Below are 17,432 nucleotides of genomic sequence, written 5' to 3'. Positions count from 1 at the left end.
CCTTCCCTTCCCCGCCCCGCAGAGTTGGAGCCGGGATGGGGCGGGTTGTGGCCGGGCCTCGCCTCCTCGGGGAGGGGTTACCGCCTCTGGGACCGCCCCATAGCCACACGCTGGAACCGCCTGCTCGACCAAAACAAACGTGTAGAAAATACATAAATAGGATAGGAAGGGGAAAAGAGGAGGTGGCGTGGCCTCTTCCTGCCCTTTCACAACATCCCGGTGTCAACAGGAAACCCATTTGCTAGACACTTAAACAAAGTAGGGGGAGGGGGAGGGGGACGAGGGGGACGAGGGGGACGAGGGGGACGAGGGGGACGAGGGGGACGAGGGGGACGAGGGGGAGGCGAAGGAGGAGGAGGAAGAAGAAGAAGAACAACAACAACAACAGCAACAACAGCAACAACAACAACAACAGAAGAACCTTCCCGGGGCTGGACGTGGAGAGACCGGTCCGCTGGGAGCCCTGAACTCGGGAACAAGTTTTGCTTGAGCAAACTCTCAAGCCTATGAGCTGCACGCTTTTTTCTTTTCCTCTCTTTTCACCTTTTTAAATGGAGCCTCTCCAGAACACAGAGGATTTTTAGGGCAGTGAAATGATTCTGTATGATATTGTAATGGTGAATACATATCAATATATTTGTCCAAACTCATACGTGTGCAACACCCAGTGAATCCCGATGTAAACCGTGGACTTTGGGTGATTATGATGTGTCAGTGTAGGTTCCTCAATTTTAACAAATGGATCTCTGGGGATGTTGATGATGAGGGAGGCTGTGCCTAGGGGAGTGAAATCTCAGTCTTCAGCTCAATTTTGCTATAAACCTAAAACTGCTCTAAAATATAGAGCCTAATTTAAAAAGAGATTTTTTTTTTAATCCCAGCCTCACTGGATTCTAGTTATCTTAGAGTTGGGAAGTGACCACAATCCCTGGAAGAAAATGGCTTTAAGAGCCATGTACCTGACTATTTGTTGGGAGGTGATTTGGTGAGGTGTCAGGAGCACTGGTGCTGGAGTCAGAAACTAATTTGAAGCACTTAGCTGCCAGACTTACCCCTGTGAACGTTTTTCAAAGATGAAAAGAACTGTGTAAGAAACGTATTGTGTGTATCTCTGTATAGTACACATCTTAGGTTCAGGACTTGCACGTACACACATTTTCAAAGAGAGGGGCAGATCCTGGAATCTCAGAAAAAGAAACCCAAGCGACAAGCAGGTACGTTGCCTCGACATGAACTGGTAGGAAACTCCCTGGTGGAATAAACAGGGCTTTATCTCCAGCCTCTTGCTCTATTTCTGAGAGATTGTGAGAGTTTGTGATGTTCAGCATGTGAGAGAGAAAAAGAAAGGGAGAAAAGGGTCACTGAAAATAGAATTGCTTGTCATAGCTGAGCGCTGTCTCTTTGCCTTTTCAATAGTAGTTGTTGCTGCCTGAGAAAATCTTTCTGCTTTTAGGCTGATAAGAACCACAATCGATTTCGTGGAATTGAGGTCAAATCCACAAGTAAAAATTTTATTATTCCATAAGCAGTTAAATAAGTAGACACCTTGAGAATTTGAAATTAAACTAGGAAAAAAAAAATTTCTGGGCCTGTCGGGTTGTTGTCAGTGTTTGGGTTCACTTTAAGTGAAAGCCTGCTTCTCACTTACCTTCAAGGATTAAGAATCACTTGGAGGCCCCTACTCTGACAACAATACAGCTTCACTAAGCTGTTGGGAGTCAGTCTCTGATGTGACTCAGATTCTTAGTTTGAAAAGGCCTGAATGTGTTCTGGATCTCCCATCCAATCAGACCCTCAGGAACCCACATCCTTCTTTCAGAGTGCACTTGACATCCAGCAAACATTTGTGAGAGCCAGCGTGTGCCAAATACCACACTAAGTGCTCTGGGGAGACTCAAAAGAGAGAAAGAAATATTTACTTTCAGGCCCTATGGTAAGTTTTTTCATACAGGTGTTGTCATTTTATTTATTTTTATTTTTTAACATAAAATTTACTCTCTTAACCATTTTTTTTAATGTTTATTTATTTTTGAGAGAGACAGGGTGTGCATGGGGGAGGGGCAGAGAGAGAGGGAGACACAGAATCTGAAGCAGGCTCCAGGCGCTGAGCCATCAGCACAGAGCCTCACGCGGGGCTAGAACTCACAAGCTGTGAGATCATGACCTGAGCCGGAAATCGGCCACCCAACCGACTGAGCCACCCAGCTACCCCTTAACCATTTTTTTAGAATAGGCTCCATGCTCAACATGGGGCCAAACTCATGACCCTGAGATGGAGAAATCACATGCTCCACCAACTGAACCAGCCAAGCACCCCGGTTTTCTCATTTTAAATGAACAAAACATATTCCCTATTCCCCAATGACAGATAAAGATTCATCCAGTTGACTACAAAACAAGACAAAATTTGGTAAATTCTATAGTAAAGATATGATCTGAGATAAGGGTGCCAAGGTAATTCAACAGAAAAGAATTCTATTACAACGGAAAGGAAATATATTCTTATATTCAGAATATATAAAGAACTAGGGGTACCTAGGTAGCTCAGTCAGTTAAGCATCTGACTTCAGCTCAGGTCATGATCTTGGGGTTCATGGGTTCAAGCCCTGCATCAGGCTCTGTGCTGACAGCTCAGAGCCTGGAGCCTGCTTCGATTCTGTGTCTCCCTCTCTCTGTCCCTCCCCCATTCACACCTCCCTCCCTCCCTCTCTCTCTCTCTCTCTCTCTCTCTCAAAAATAAATAAACATTTTAAAAAAAGAATATATAAAAACTTACAACTCAAACAGTTTTTTAAAATTAGCTCAATTTAAAGATGGATATACTCCAAAGAAGATACACAAATGGCCAATAAGAACATGAAAGATGTTCAACGTCAATAGTAATTAGGGAATTGTAAGTCAAAATCTTGATGAAACATTACTTCACACCTCCTAGGATGGCTAAGATAAAAATATAGATAATAATAAGTGTTGATAAGAATGTGGAGATATTACAACCCTCATACATAGGTGGCAGGAATGTAAAATGGTGCAGCCACTTTCAAAAACAAATTGGCAGTTCCTCAAAAAGTTAAACATAGAGTTACCTTTTTTTTTAATGTTTATTTACCTTTGAGAGAGAGAGAGAGAGAAAAAAAATGTGTGTGCGCTCGTGCACGTGAGGGAGGAGCAGAGAGAGGGAGACAGAGGCTCTGTGCCGACAGCAGACAGCCCAATGTGGAGCTTGAACTCACAAACCACGAGATTATGACCTGAGCCAAAATCAGATGCGTAACCGACTGAGCTGCCCAGGTGCCCCTAGGGCTACCACTTAATGCAGCAATTCTACTTGTAGGTATATGCCCCAAAGAAATGAAAACACATCCATACAAAATATTGTTCATGAATGCTCATAGTGGCGTTCTTCATAATAGCCCAAAAGTGAATACAACTAAATGTTCATCAATTAGTGAATGGACAAAGAAAATGTGGAATACCCATACAATGCAATATTATTTAGCCATAAAAATGAATGAAGTACTGCTACATGCTACAACATGGATGAACCTCGAAAACATTGTGCTAGGTTAAAGAAGACAGACACAAAAGACTGCTGTGATGTATTATTCTGTTTACATGAAATGTCCACAGTAGGTTAAGCCATAGAGACAGAAAATAGATCAGAGCTGCGAGGGCAGAGGAGAAAGGGGAGTTGCAGCTAATAGGTACAGGATTTCTTTTTGAGGTCAGGATAATACCATAAAATCAGATAGTGGCAATGGTTGCACAACTCTGTGAATGTACTAAGGGATAAATTTTATGATATGTAAATTTTATGTCAATAAGGCTGTTATTTAAATGTCTATGTATAAATATAAATATATATATATCACCATAAAAGCACAGAAAATAAGGACCAGTGAGAGCACTGCACTCTGAAGTCATCATTTTAAAGTAGAGAAACCAGATGGGAGTTACAAGTAATAACAATTTAATCATATAAAAGAAAACCAAAGGCGTGGCCAGCTAGCAACTAAATAAACATGCCGAAACATTCTACTCACCCAAGTGACACAAGAGCCAAACCCATAGAGGGAAAATGTTAAGAAACTTGGAATGCAAATTTACAGACTTAAGAGAACACGATTCACCATCAAAGCTTTAAGGTATTAAATTTTTTTTTTTTGTAAAAGGTATTGAAAAAGAGCCCCGATTATAAAGGAAATGTTCTTTCCTTCTCACTTTAGATATATAGCCTATAACAAAACGGTGTATTGAATAGAATGCTACCAAAAAGTAAGAATATACTATATCAATACATATGTAGCACAGTGCTTGGCCAATAGAAGACATAATAAATATTTGTTTAATGACTGAATGAATAGAATTCCTTTTCATAACTCATTTTTCCTGCTGAATCACCAGAAGGCATGAGTCTCAAGGCCTTTAACTTAAATAAAAAGTAAGTATTTGGAATTTAAAATTTATAGCGGAAGACCTCAAAAAAGAAAAAGCAAGGATGGACAGAGGTATATAGTATCTTCAAAGTTTGTTTCTTAAAATATCCGAACCAACTATGACAGAATTTTAAGATTCATTAAAGTATGATGGTGATTTAATGAGTGTTAACTGGGGGTGCCTGGGTGGCTCAGTCAGTTGAGTGAACGACTCATGATCTCACGGTCCGTGAGTTCGAGCCCCACGTCGGGATCTGTGCTGACAGCTCAGAGCCTGGAGCCTGTTTCAGATTCTGTGTCTCCCTCTCTCTGACCCTCCCCCATTCATGCTCTGTCTCTCTCTGTCTCAAAAATAAATAAACGTTAAAAAAAAAAAATTTAGTGAGTGTTAACCGTATTCTCCACATTTTCTGTCTGCTTTTCATTATATTAAAAGAATTAAAAAGCAAAGTGTAGTAAACTGCGGTAGCTATAGCTTCTGTTTTCTAGTGCATTCTCCTAGTGATAGATAGCTTGTGGAAATGGCCCCATTTCTTTATGTGTCCCTCTTCCTATACTTTACAATGTGACTTTGTATCCCCTTCAGCAAGATGTGGTTCCCTACCCAATGAAGTTGGGCCGGCTTTCAGATATGCTCTGGCCAAAAGAATATGGCAAAAATGACAGTGTGTGACTTCCACGTCCTCAAGAGGCCCTGCTTGCTTCAGCTTGCTCTCTCGAGAGCCTTTTACCACCATGTGAGCAAGCTGAGGTGAGAGGACCAGGGAACAAGATGCTATGTGAGGGAAAGACCAGTTGTCCCAGTGGAAGCCACCTCGACCAGCCCATAGCCAACAACCCCCAAAGCTGAGACAGAAGCCAATTGCAACCGGCAGAGCTGCCTATCTGTGCACCAGCTGACTGCAGACACATAAGTGACCTCAGACCAAAACTTGCCCGGCTGGCCTGTAGCCTCATAAGCAGTAAGACATGCTTAATGTTTCACGTTGCTGAGGTTTGGTGGTGGTTTGTCATGCAGCATGTGCTGGTTTGGGATCCTCTGCAATCAGTCACTGAAATAGAATTAGAGGTGCAAGAAATTTATTTGAGAGGAACATCTGTGAAAAGGAGAAGGGAGACAGAAATACTGAACAAGGGGAACCACTACACAGACCTAACAAAGCCTCTGCTGGTCCAGGCATGTAAATGAATAGGCCCTTGCTCAGTCACTAGCTAAGGCTGCTTGGAAGCTGAGGCAGACACTGAAGAAGCTACCAACCAGAGGCTGTCAGCTTACCACTTCTTCATACGTGGGCAGCAAGAGCTTTCTGGAAGGGAGCAGCACCTCTCTGTGTCTGCCATGGTTCAGTCCTTGTCCCATGCAAATCTACTTCTCCATCCACATGCAGGAGTAGCTCAGGTTAACCATCGTCACTGCACTTCGTCTTAGGGCCTGCACTAGCTGTCCTAGCCTCTCTTCTCCACTATCCATTCTAGATCCCTCTTTCCCTCGGCTACCACCTCTGCTGGTCTTGGTGGCTTACCAACCTTTCATGATCAGGTTGTCTTAGCCCCTAGGAATCATATCCTTCTCAGTCTGGGGTTGTTTCACTTGTCTGTTCACAATTACAGTTGACCAAAGGAGAACCAAAAAGATGACCAAGTGGGTCATCTGAGTTCCGAACATAAGCCTCTCTGTTCCCATTATGTAAATTCAGCCTTACCTCCCTCTGTTGATCGGAGTTCATTCTCCCTGCCACAGTGGTCACTATTCTCACCTGCTGGCCTCTGGCCACAAGGGGCTCAAAGTGCCCAGATGATAGTCATAGTTTGTAATTCAATTGGACCCTTGTTGTAGCCTCTGGTGAAAGCATGCCTCTAATGACAACCAGTACCTCTAATCCTATAGAGCCCAAGAAGCATAACTCAGTAGATTATTGGGAGTGATGGTAAGTGAGGCCACTCCTGTTCCCACCCCCTCATTTCCAGACCCACATATTCTTCTGATTGGAGACATAGCACCACCAAAAGAAAGATCTCTGATATAATGTGTATACTGTATTTTTATGGGTTAATCCCCTCTTCATAGGGTACAGCCTCCAACTTTGCACTTCAGCTATGGCTTTCTTCACGGGAATACATGTACATATACCTCTATACGTACATACACACATGCATACATATATATACATATATACACACATGCATACATGTATATATACACACATACATATACATATGTGTGTGTAAGTATGTATGAAACTAGTGTAAGAAACTAGAGTGAGAAGAGTACTTTTTTTTTAAAAAAAAAAAAGTACTATTGCATCCATCAAAAACAAATCCATAAAGCATGTGGGCATAAAATCCAAATCTCTCAAAGTCACATTCATGGAACAAGCGATTATTATTAGTCCCTCTCTTCAAATAAAAATGAAGCCTATATTGCAAAATCAAGACCAGGGCTCTCAGGAGCTGTAGCTTCAGGTTCAAAACATAATAAAATACATGAAAGTGTCAAAAATGAGAGTTCATTTCCTGACAGAAGGACATTTTTATTCAAATTCTTGACACATCTGAAAAAGAGAAATGTTAGTGCTTTGTATACAGTGACCTAGAGTTTCTAATAGCCTTCGGCCAAGTGAAATTGTAATCCTTTTCCTTCACCACTTCATTGTCTTTATTCCTGTCTACATTTTAACTTCTCAAAAATTTCTTCTTTCCTTCCTCCCTCCTTTCTTTCAGTTTGTCCATATCTTTCACTTTATTTTTCCTTGGCAATTTCTTTTGTTTTCTTAATTGTTGTGTGCCTCAGTTTCTTCCTCTGTAAAATAGGGACAATAATAATGGCTATCTCACAAGAGCCTTGCGAGGATTAAAGTGAGTTAATATATTAGTTTGTTGAGGCTGCCATAATAAACTACCATAAACTGAGTGGCTTAGACAACAGAAATTTATTGTCTCACTGTTCTGGAGTCTAGAAGTCCAAGATGAATGTGTTGGGAGGGCTAAACCCTGTCTGAAGGTTCTAGGGAACTATCTATTCCAGGCATCTCCCCATGCTTCATGTAGTTCCTTGGCTTGTGGCTGTGTAACTCCAGTCTTTACATGGTGGTCTCCCTGTGTACATTGGACACATATCTCTGTGTCCAATTTTCACCTTTTTTTTTGTTTATTTATTTATTTTTGAGGGAGAGAGAGACAGAGAGAGAGAGAGAGAGAGAGAGAGAGAGAGAGAGAGACAGAGCATGAGCAAGGGAGGGGCAGAGAGAGAAAGGGAGACATAGAATCCGAAGCAGGCTCCAGGCTCCAACTTGTCAGCACAGAGCCTGACGCAGGGCTCGAACTCACAAACCACAAGATCATGACCTGAGCTGAAGTCAGACGCTTAACCAACTGAGCCACCCAGGAGCCCCTGAACTTCACCTTTTTATAAGGACACCAGTCTTATTGGATTAGAGGCTCACCCTATACCAGTATGACCTCATCTTAAATAATTATATCTGTAGCTACTCTGTGAGCAAATAAGGTCACATTCTGGAGGTAGTGGGACTTTAACACAGGAATTAGGTGGAGGTGAGTGACACAATTCAACTCATGATACATATGTAAAGAACTTAGAACAGTTCTGGAACATAAAAGGCACAATGTAAATATTTGCTATTTATTGAGTGCATACTATGTGTGGAGCACTGTGCTGGGTACTGAGAATGTGACAGTAAAACAGACACTGGTCTATTCCTCAAGGAGCTTGTGATTTAATAAGATCCAAGGCAGAGATGACATAGGGTGATTATCATCCCAGTTTGTTTATACATGGCTGTGGACTGGGGAATGATAGGTGGTTCTTGGGACCTAGAACTTTCAGTGCAAATATCAGCAAAGTCCAGGGCAAATCAGGCCAAGTCATTTACCCTGGAAGTGGGCAAGATAGGAGGATATATGATATAAGAGAGAACAGAGGAGAAGCACAGTGGCAGGAACTGCTTGTTTCCTCCAATATCTGTTATCTCCTTAGTGTTTGGTCATCAACAATAAAGACTACGTTGTCCAGTGTTCCATGACACCAGGCATGGCCATGTGACTAAATTCTGGCCAATGGGAAATGGTGTGTGCCAAGTCAGAGAAATGTTTTAAAGAAAAGAGGCACACCATTGTTCACCTCTTCTGTGGGTTAGAATTTGAGTATAATGGCTGAAACTGGAGCAGCCATCTTTAACCACAAGATGGACGCCAAATATTAACAAACTAGGAGCCTGAACCCCTGGTAATTACAGAGAAGGCATACCTATTAGATCTCAAATATCTAGAATTCATTTATGTGAGAAATAACCTTCTACTTAAAAAAAAATGTTTATTTTTTGAGAGAGAGAGAGAGCTCATGAACAGGGAAGGGGCAGAGGTAGAGGGAGACAGAGGATCTGACACAGGCTCCACACTGACTGCAGAGAGCCCAATGTGGGACTTGAATTCGTGAACTCTGAGATCATGACCTGAGCTAAAGTTGGATGCTCAACCAACTGAGCCATCCAGGTGCCCCAACTTCTACTTTTTAATGCTAAGATTATTTTGGATTTTCTGGCACACAGTTAATATAATTCAATACATTACAGATATTAACCTTTGTCTTAAACAGTCATGAGAGGAGGTATGGGGGAAAGAAAGTGTTCTGCACAAAAAAAAGGTCATATTTCATATCTGATAAAGGGTTAGTATCCAAAAATCTATAAAGAATTTAGCAAACTCAACACCCAAAAAACAAATAATCCAGTTAAGAAATGGGCAGAAGACATGAATAGGCATTTTTCCAAAGATGATATCCAGGTGACTAACAGATACGTAAAAAGATGCTCAACATCACTCATCATCAGGGAAATACAAATCAAAACTACAATGAAATATCATGTGACCTTGCCTGAAATAATCTACTCTTTTTCTCCTTCTGCGTATAAAAGCCTCCCATTTTGTAAAGCTCCTTGGAGCTCCTTTCTATTTGCTACATGGAATGTTGTCCAATTCATGAATCAATGAATCATCGAAATAGGTCTGTCAAATCTTTAAATTCATACAATTGAATTTTTTTAAAACAGATTTGGTGGCAGAGATGAAATCCAAAGTGAACTGGTAGCATTCAGAGACTATGAGAAACACAGGAATGGTACTACAGATCCTTCTGAGTTCTGTCTTTCTCTCCGTTTCTGATAGCCATGAGTAAGTTCCTCTCAGTTCTGAGCTCTATTGTTTTTGCATCAAGATCCTGATCTAATTGGCTTTCTGGTCAGTTCCACTTTGGGAGCTGCTGGTAGTTCAGGGTGCAATTATCATGTAATTGATGGAAACCCTCAGCCCTTGATTCTCTCCTAAGATCCAGGTGGGAACTGCTGGTAGGAGTTCATGGTTACCCGTTTATGTGGAGCCCCCCATCCACAGCGCCCATTTGTTGAGGTATGCTCGTTCAATCCTTCCTCTGTTCTAACTTCCAAGGTGGGAAGGTCCTTCTATCAGCAAGAATGCATTAACATCTCTTGGTTATTACCACCATATTAAGGTGCACATGTTTGTCTTGTTTTGTGTAGATAAAGGCTATTGCTAGTGGGAATCTTAGAAGCAGTCACAATATTGGCAGGCACAGATCAAGTACTTAAAAGCTGTGAGAGTACTTGCCACCTAACTGGAAGACTCCTGTGTTAGGATAAGTTGGTCACGGAATGCCTTAGGTTGACACTGGATTATCCACTAGCCTCAAGAAAATTTACATACAATGAGGTACACTGTAAAACATCACACAGCTTCTAGCCCAGTGCCATAACCTTATTAGGTGTTATATCCAAGACAGCCAAAGGCATAGATAGATAGATCCTTAAAGTCCAAAGAATCAAGTATACCACCTTCCAGCATACCTGCTTATTTTGTCTAAGAACTATATAGTCCCAAAAGCTATAAATATCTACAAAAATGGCAAAATCTTACTAAAAACAGTACAGATTGCAATGCCCATTATGGGGGATGTTCTAGTTAGACAAGATCATTCATTTAAGAAATGCAGTTGAGGGTGCCTGGTTGCTCAGTTGATCTCATAGTTTGTGAAATTGAGCTCTGTATCGACTCTGCACTGAAGTGTGGAGGCTACTTGGGATTTTCTCTTTCTCTCTCTCTTTCTGCCCTTCCCCACTCATGCCTGTGCATGCACATGCTCTCTCTCTTTCTCTCTCTCTCAAAATCAACATTAAAAAAAAAAAGGAAGTTCAGTTGAAAGCATGTGTTCCCAAATTAAACAAAGAGAATGGAATACCAATTTTAATCAGTATACAGAAGCTTCTAAAAGCTTCAGAATTCCAAAATAGCTTCATTAAAAGATTTGTTACAAAAGGCTAATGAAAAATTAAAAACACGAGAGGTACCTAAAACAATAATAAGACCTATGTGATTCCTACTGCATTCCTTTATCCTTCTTTACCTGAGTACTCATGCTTTATTAACTCTTTGTCTGAATTGACTTTCCACTCTGAAGAGACTATTAAACAGCTACCTTTAATAATAAAACTACTCAAGGTTATAGGAGATCCTCCTCAGATATCTTTTATTCCTTGGTCAAATACCAAACTAAGGGCCATAGTTAAAAAATTTCCTAAGCCCGGGGAGGATCTCCAAATGTTTTCTGAGGAATTTAGAGTCATTATTAGGGCCTATGAAACTGGGCTTCCTGATCTTTATTAGCTTCTGCATATGCTAGTAGGACCTGGGGGAGCCAAGAAATGGATGTGGGAAGCAGGATGGTGTAAACCCAAGGATGATATCTGAGATCCTTGACCTTCAAGACAGTCTCCTAACGGACCAGAAGAAGCTCATAAAATAAGAACCAATCTTTAAAAGTCATTCCTAGAGTCTTCCCTGCCCACATTGATCTGTCTATTATTTAAACATGCAAACAAAAGAAGATGAATCTGTGGCAGACTTTAAAACCCATCTGGAAGCTCTCCTCCTGTGGCATTCCAGGTTCCATGCAATAAATGAGGTCATCTGCTCTAGCTGTTCTGTTTGTAAATGGATTATCTCCTGAGATTAGTGGATTGATAAAAAAGCAGAAAATAGGATGGGAGGCTACCAGTTTGAGTGAACTCATGACACAGCTGAGCACTTTGAAAGGACTTTGGAACAAGACTGTAGGCCAAAGTCCACTAAGCTATGGGCCTTACAGATAGAACAGACCCAAAACCATCCACCTAAAAACACTTGGGTCCCCCTCATTGCACACATCTAAGGGTCTACCATCAAAATGATGGCCTAAGGGTCAGTGCTTCATTTGCAATCAACTGGGACACTGGGGAAAAGTCTCAAAGAGTCTTACACAAATTCTTCAACATAACTTGAATGAAGTAGCTCTGTAGTCAGAAGCTCATAATCAGAAACTGATTTAAGTTGCAACCCAAATCTTTGAGGCGTTAAAAGCAACTGTCCTTACAAATCTTTACAAAACTAACACAAAACAAAACAAAAAAAACCACCTTGTTTCAAGTTCTTTTATACCTAGTGAGTTTTGTGTTGATTCATGGCAGTAATTCTAAAATGAAAGTTGTAGGTCTCTGTATCTCTCTCTCTCTCTCTCTCTATATATATATATATGTGTGTGTGTGTCTATCTATCTATCTATCTATCTATCTATCTATCTATATGTATCTATCTATATATACATGTATCTATCTATCTATCTATACATATATACTGTAGATGTATGGTAATTTTATACCTCTGGATGGTATTACCAAAATTAATTTACAAAAGAGCTCTATTTAGTTGGCTTAAAGGTAAGTGCTTATATAGATTAAATTCTCAGAAATATAATAGAAACTAACCCAAGTGAATTTCAAGTTCATGTGATCTGGGGAAATATTCAATATTAAAGCTAACTTAAAGTTTATTGATTTCATTAAAATAGACATGTCTTCAGAGTTATCAACATTAAAAATAATGCAGACATACAACTTTTATTCTACCTATGCTTGCTAAAGGTCAAATGAGTTCAGGTTATCTCCTATAAAATTTGTCAATACGAAAAACAGCTTGGGATGGTAAATGATATTGTCTAATGTCTCATTAAGTTTTTAGTAGGATAAAAAGTTTTTAAGTGAATTTTTAAAATAGTTTTCCCAAATTTTTTTGGTAACTTGAAGCCTTAAGTTTTGCTAAGTTAAGTTAAATGATGAATTAAGTTAAATTTATTGAATATCTAGATCATTGTATGTATTTCCAAATATGATAAAATACTAAAGCATTTATTAGTGAACATCAGTTTATCTATTTTTTGCTTCCTTTCACAGAAGAACTGAAGATATTTGTGTCTATTAGTAAACATGTATTGTGCTCCACCAAAAAACTTACTATGAAAAACTATATGTTCCTAGAAATTATAAAAGGTGTTTATAAATTAAGGCCAAAAATAAATAAATACATAAATAAATAAATAACAGATTTGCAAAGCCACAAAATGTTAACATGAAAGAAAATTCACAATTGTTTACTTCTTTATTTTCACTAGAAATTAAGGTGTTTTTTTTTAATTTTTTTTTAACGTTTATTTATTTTGGAGACAGAGAGAGACAGAGCATGAATGGGGGAGGGTCAGAGAGAGGGGGAGACACAGAATCCAAAACAGGCTCCAGGCTCTGAGCTGTCAGCACAGAGCCTGATGTGGGGCTCGAACTCAGGGACCGTGAGATCATGACCTGAGCTGAAGTCAGCCACTTAACCGACTGAGCCACCCAGGTGCCCCTAGAAATTAAGGTTTTTAAGGATTAATATTCTAATATGAGTGACTAAAACCACTAGAAATAAGGGAAATATCTCTGTATGCAAGGAAAGTAGGATGTGTGTTTCAGTAAAAGAAAGTATAAGGTATGGAAATGCATTTTTGTTGAGAGAAAAGAAAATAATTTTGTCCTAAAGAGAGGCTGGTTATTTCAGAATGGGAAAGAAGAAAACATAGGACAAAATTTTACAAAGTTCATGGAAAAAAGAATTTTGAGAACAGAATTTCATGTGTAGCCAAGCTGGAAAAGATTGCATAGTTTGTTACAAGGATTTTAAAAATAAGGTATAATAGCAATAGTGTACTTCTATAAAACTAAATCTTCATATTCTTTCATCTGCTAAAAGAACAAGTTTTCTTAGATTATTTGTCTGCTCTTAATAAGAAATTACGCAACTATTTGACCTTCTGTATTTGCCAATGAAGTCTTTAATTGTCAAAATGGTTAAATGGGTAATAAATATTGTTTAACAGTGACCTATGATCCTATTTGAACTTTTTGATATTTTTGACAATCTTCCCAACATCAAGTTCTAAATGAAATCATTTTGACTTTGAACTAACTTTGGAGTTTTTTAGTGGATACCTGGAACATCTAAAATGATTTGCTCTCTCCCCTTATAAAAAGGAAGATGTTAAACTATTTAGACATATTTCACATGTTAACTTATGTGGGAAGCATTGTCAAATAAGAAGCAATACTAAGCATTCTTTTTGTTGTATTTATATAGGTCTATAGTACTGTTCTGTATAGAAATTGTTTGTGTGACTTGTCATGCATTTCTGCCCAGAGTTGCACGTATACAATCATGGGGGCCTTAGTTGGCTTGTAGTCTGTTTCTGGTCTCAGGATAGAACTGGCCCTTTTATTCCTGATGCCAAGAGGGATTAATGTGCTTCACGGACTTTATCCAGATCAGGCTGGCCCCCTGGAATGGACCAGGGAGGGAAGAGGAATATACAGATACCCAGGCTCCTAAGATTGTGAGATATGGTAAGAGAAACAGGGAAAAAAAAACTTTCTTGGAACTGCACAAACTTAATGACTCAATGACTCACCATAAATCACACCCAGGTAGTATATATATTGCCCTCAGAAGAATAGCTAGCTGGAAGTCTCACCTGAGGGGAGGACACTCCACAAGGACCCTCAATCGGGACTCCAACCAGGCTGTTCACCGTGGGGTTTCCACAGCCAGAAGGTTGCATGTTGTAAGAACCTAATTTGATGTATTAAGCCCTCTTTGTTCTTCTCTCTACTTCTCTCCCTCTTTATGTTTACTATAATTGTTTAATTCCGTATGTTCTCTTTCCCTTATAATTAATAAAGTCTTCCACCATGAAACCAGAAGTACGTCTATTGTGAATTACTATTATTTAGAACAGTCGTAAGTGTTCCAAAAATTGCATGAAACTCCTGGAAATCCGATATGTCCTAGTAATATGTTATTGATCATAGTTCCAGTTATTATTATAAAATATTATGTGTTACAAAAATAAGCAAATTTCCTTGTCAACTCCGTTATAATGAACTCTCATCAGATATTCAATAATGGATATTTTAAAGTCTTTTGTCTTTTACAGAGAATTATTGTTTTACTCTGATATTTTGCAAAAGTACCAAGTGCTTTGTCTTCAAGAAGATTCATGGAAAGGACTCTGGCAAACACAGATTTCTGATAACTTTACCATCATAAAGCTGAACTGAATAAGAATTTCCAGAACTAATAACAAAACAAAACAAAACACTGGATTCAAGCAGAACAAGAATAAATAATGTGGAATTGAGTGAACTGAGGAGTATGACTATAGTTTTTATGACTTATTGTTTGAAAGAGCTCTGGTTCTTTAAATGTTTTGTTTTTCCAGATTTAAGGAAACTTTAAGTTATCCCTGACAGCAATTTGGTAAAGTGTACTATTGTAAACAAAGGTGAAACATTTATTTTTTTCTCTATATCTGATCCCTCCTGAATTCAGAAACTCTTCAGTATTATTTTTGTGGCAAAATTATTATTTATTTACATAAATTTGATAAGAATTTATTGTCCTTATAAAGGAACACAATTGGAAATATTAGCTATATTTCCTAAGCTTTAATTGGAATGTCATATTTGAGATAGATGTGCATAGATTCAGATGTGGCCAGACAGATTTAAGGAACTAAAGCTGACTTTACAGAGCCAATAAAACCCCTTGGAAAAACAGACCCGGTGCCCTGCTTACAAAGTTCCAACAAAGCAGACTTAAAAAGTGCTCATAGGGGCACCTGGGTGGCTCAGTCAGTTAAGCCTCTAACTTGGCTTCAGCTAAGGTCATGATCTCACAGTTCATGGGTTCAAGCCCTGAGTAGGGTTCTGCCTTGGCAGTGTGGAGCCTGCTTGGGTTTCTTTCTCTCTCTCTCTCTGCCCCTCCCCAGCACTCTCTCTCTCTCTCTTTCTTTCTCTCTCTCTCTCTCTCTCTCTCTCTCTCACACACACACACACACACCAAATAAATAAAGAAATAAATTAACTTTAAAAATAATAAAAAGGTAAAAAGTGCTTCTATGAGGCCGTGGTGCTGGGAGCTCGGCAGGTGTGGGGCCGACACTTGCAGTCTGGTGGCCACACAGCCCTAAGCACACTGTGCCTTGGCAGAAGCAGCAGCATCAGCAGCAGTAGAGCCACCCCCACCATCACAGCCCCTGTGCTGGTGCAGTCACCCTCATGACCTCTGTTCTTCCTCCCTTCACCTGCACCATGGCTGATCAGCTGACAGAAGAAAAGATTGCTGAGCTCAAGGAAGCTTTCTTCTTATTTGACAAAGATGGTGGTGGCGCTGTCACAACAAGGAAATTTGGAACTGTCGTGAGGTCACTGGGTCAGAACCCAACAGAAGACGAATTGCAGGATATGATCAACAAGGTAGATGCGGACAATGTTGGCACCATTGAGTTCCCAGAGTTTTTGACTATGACAGCTAGAAAAATGAAAGAATCAGATAGTAAAGAAGAAATTCGGAAGGCATTCTGAGTCTTTGACAAGGATATCAATGGTCGCATCAGTGCGGCAGAACTATGTCATGTCATGACAAACTTAGGAGAAAAACTAACAGATGAAGAAGTAGGTGAAATGATCAGGGAAGCAGATATTGATGGAGATGGACAAGTCAACTATGAAGAATTTGTGTAGGCAGTGCCTGGGTGGCTCAGTCGGTTAAGCGTCCGACTTTGGCTCAGGTCACAATCTCACAGCTCATGAGTTCGAGCCCCTAGTTGGGCTCTGTGCTGACAGCTCAGAGCTTACAACCTGCTTTGGATTCTATGTCTTCCTCCCTGTCTGCCCCTCCCCAACTCTCACTCTGTCTCTCTCTCTCTCTCTCTGTCTCTCAAAAATAAATAAACATTAAAAAAAATTTTTTAGAAGAAAAGAAGTAGCTATCATTGGTGTTCATTCTGCCCAAGAAACTCGATTAAGACTTCATATTTTAACTAAACATGAAACCCTTTCTTCTTCCCTTTCTTTCTTTTACTCTGGCACTGGCCTGGAAAGATAACACCATCATCTGATTCCCCCAGGCCACATCTTTCAGACTATTGGAGGATTTGTCATCAAGAATTCCAATCTGTCCATGATGCTAGTGATTCCCTCATACATTTCCTTGTCTCTGGTTAAGAACCCTAAACCCAGGGAAACTTGTGTCCAGGTTCTAGGCAAAGAAAGGGACACAGAGCAACCAGAATAAAACTGCCTGTGTGGTCTATAGACCCTTAAAATTTTATTGGCCTCCATGACTGTCACCTTTCCAGGCCTGACTCAGAGGAGGCATTCATGATTCAAGATTTGCTTCCTTTGTCAGGGCCCACTTCCCTGGTTAGTAGTGAGTACAAATGAGGCTATGATCAGGAATTTCTCCTTAACTCTCAAAAATATTGCAGAATCTGCTGCTAGAACAGTAGTTGCCCAGCAAAAAATCCTTTGACTCTCTGGCCAAAGCTGTTCTTGATAATAGGATAAGCCTTAATTATCTTTAGGTTGAGCAAAGAAGTATCTGTGCTATAGCCAACATCACCTGCCAACACCTGGATTAACACTTCTGAGGATGTTGAAACTCAATTACATAAGGTCACTGAGCAAACCACTTGGCTTAAATAAGTGTTTCCTTCAATGAATTCTTTCTTTGACTTCTTTGATTTTTTGGGGTCGTGGCTTTGAAGTGTACTCCAGACATTGG

General features: G+C 39.8%; 1 pseudogene; it reads left to right on the top strand.

The window, feature by feature from the left end:
* Nucleotides 1-15,958: 15,958 nt before the first annotated feature.
* On the top strand, nucleotides 15,959-16,390 carry LOC101097390 (annotated as a pseudogene).
* Nucleotides 16,391-17,432: the final 1,042 nt, after the last annotated feature.

Source organism: Felis catus, chromosome B1 (assembly GCF_018350175.1).
Source record: "Felis catus isolate Fca126 chromosome B1, F.catus_Fca126_mat1.0, whole genome shotgun sequence".
In the NCBI taxonomy this organism is placed as follows: Eukaryota; Metazoa; Chordata; class Mammalia; order Carnivora; family Felidae; genus Felis; species Felis catus.
This window is presented reverse-complemented; position numbering and strand designations above follow the sequence as displayed.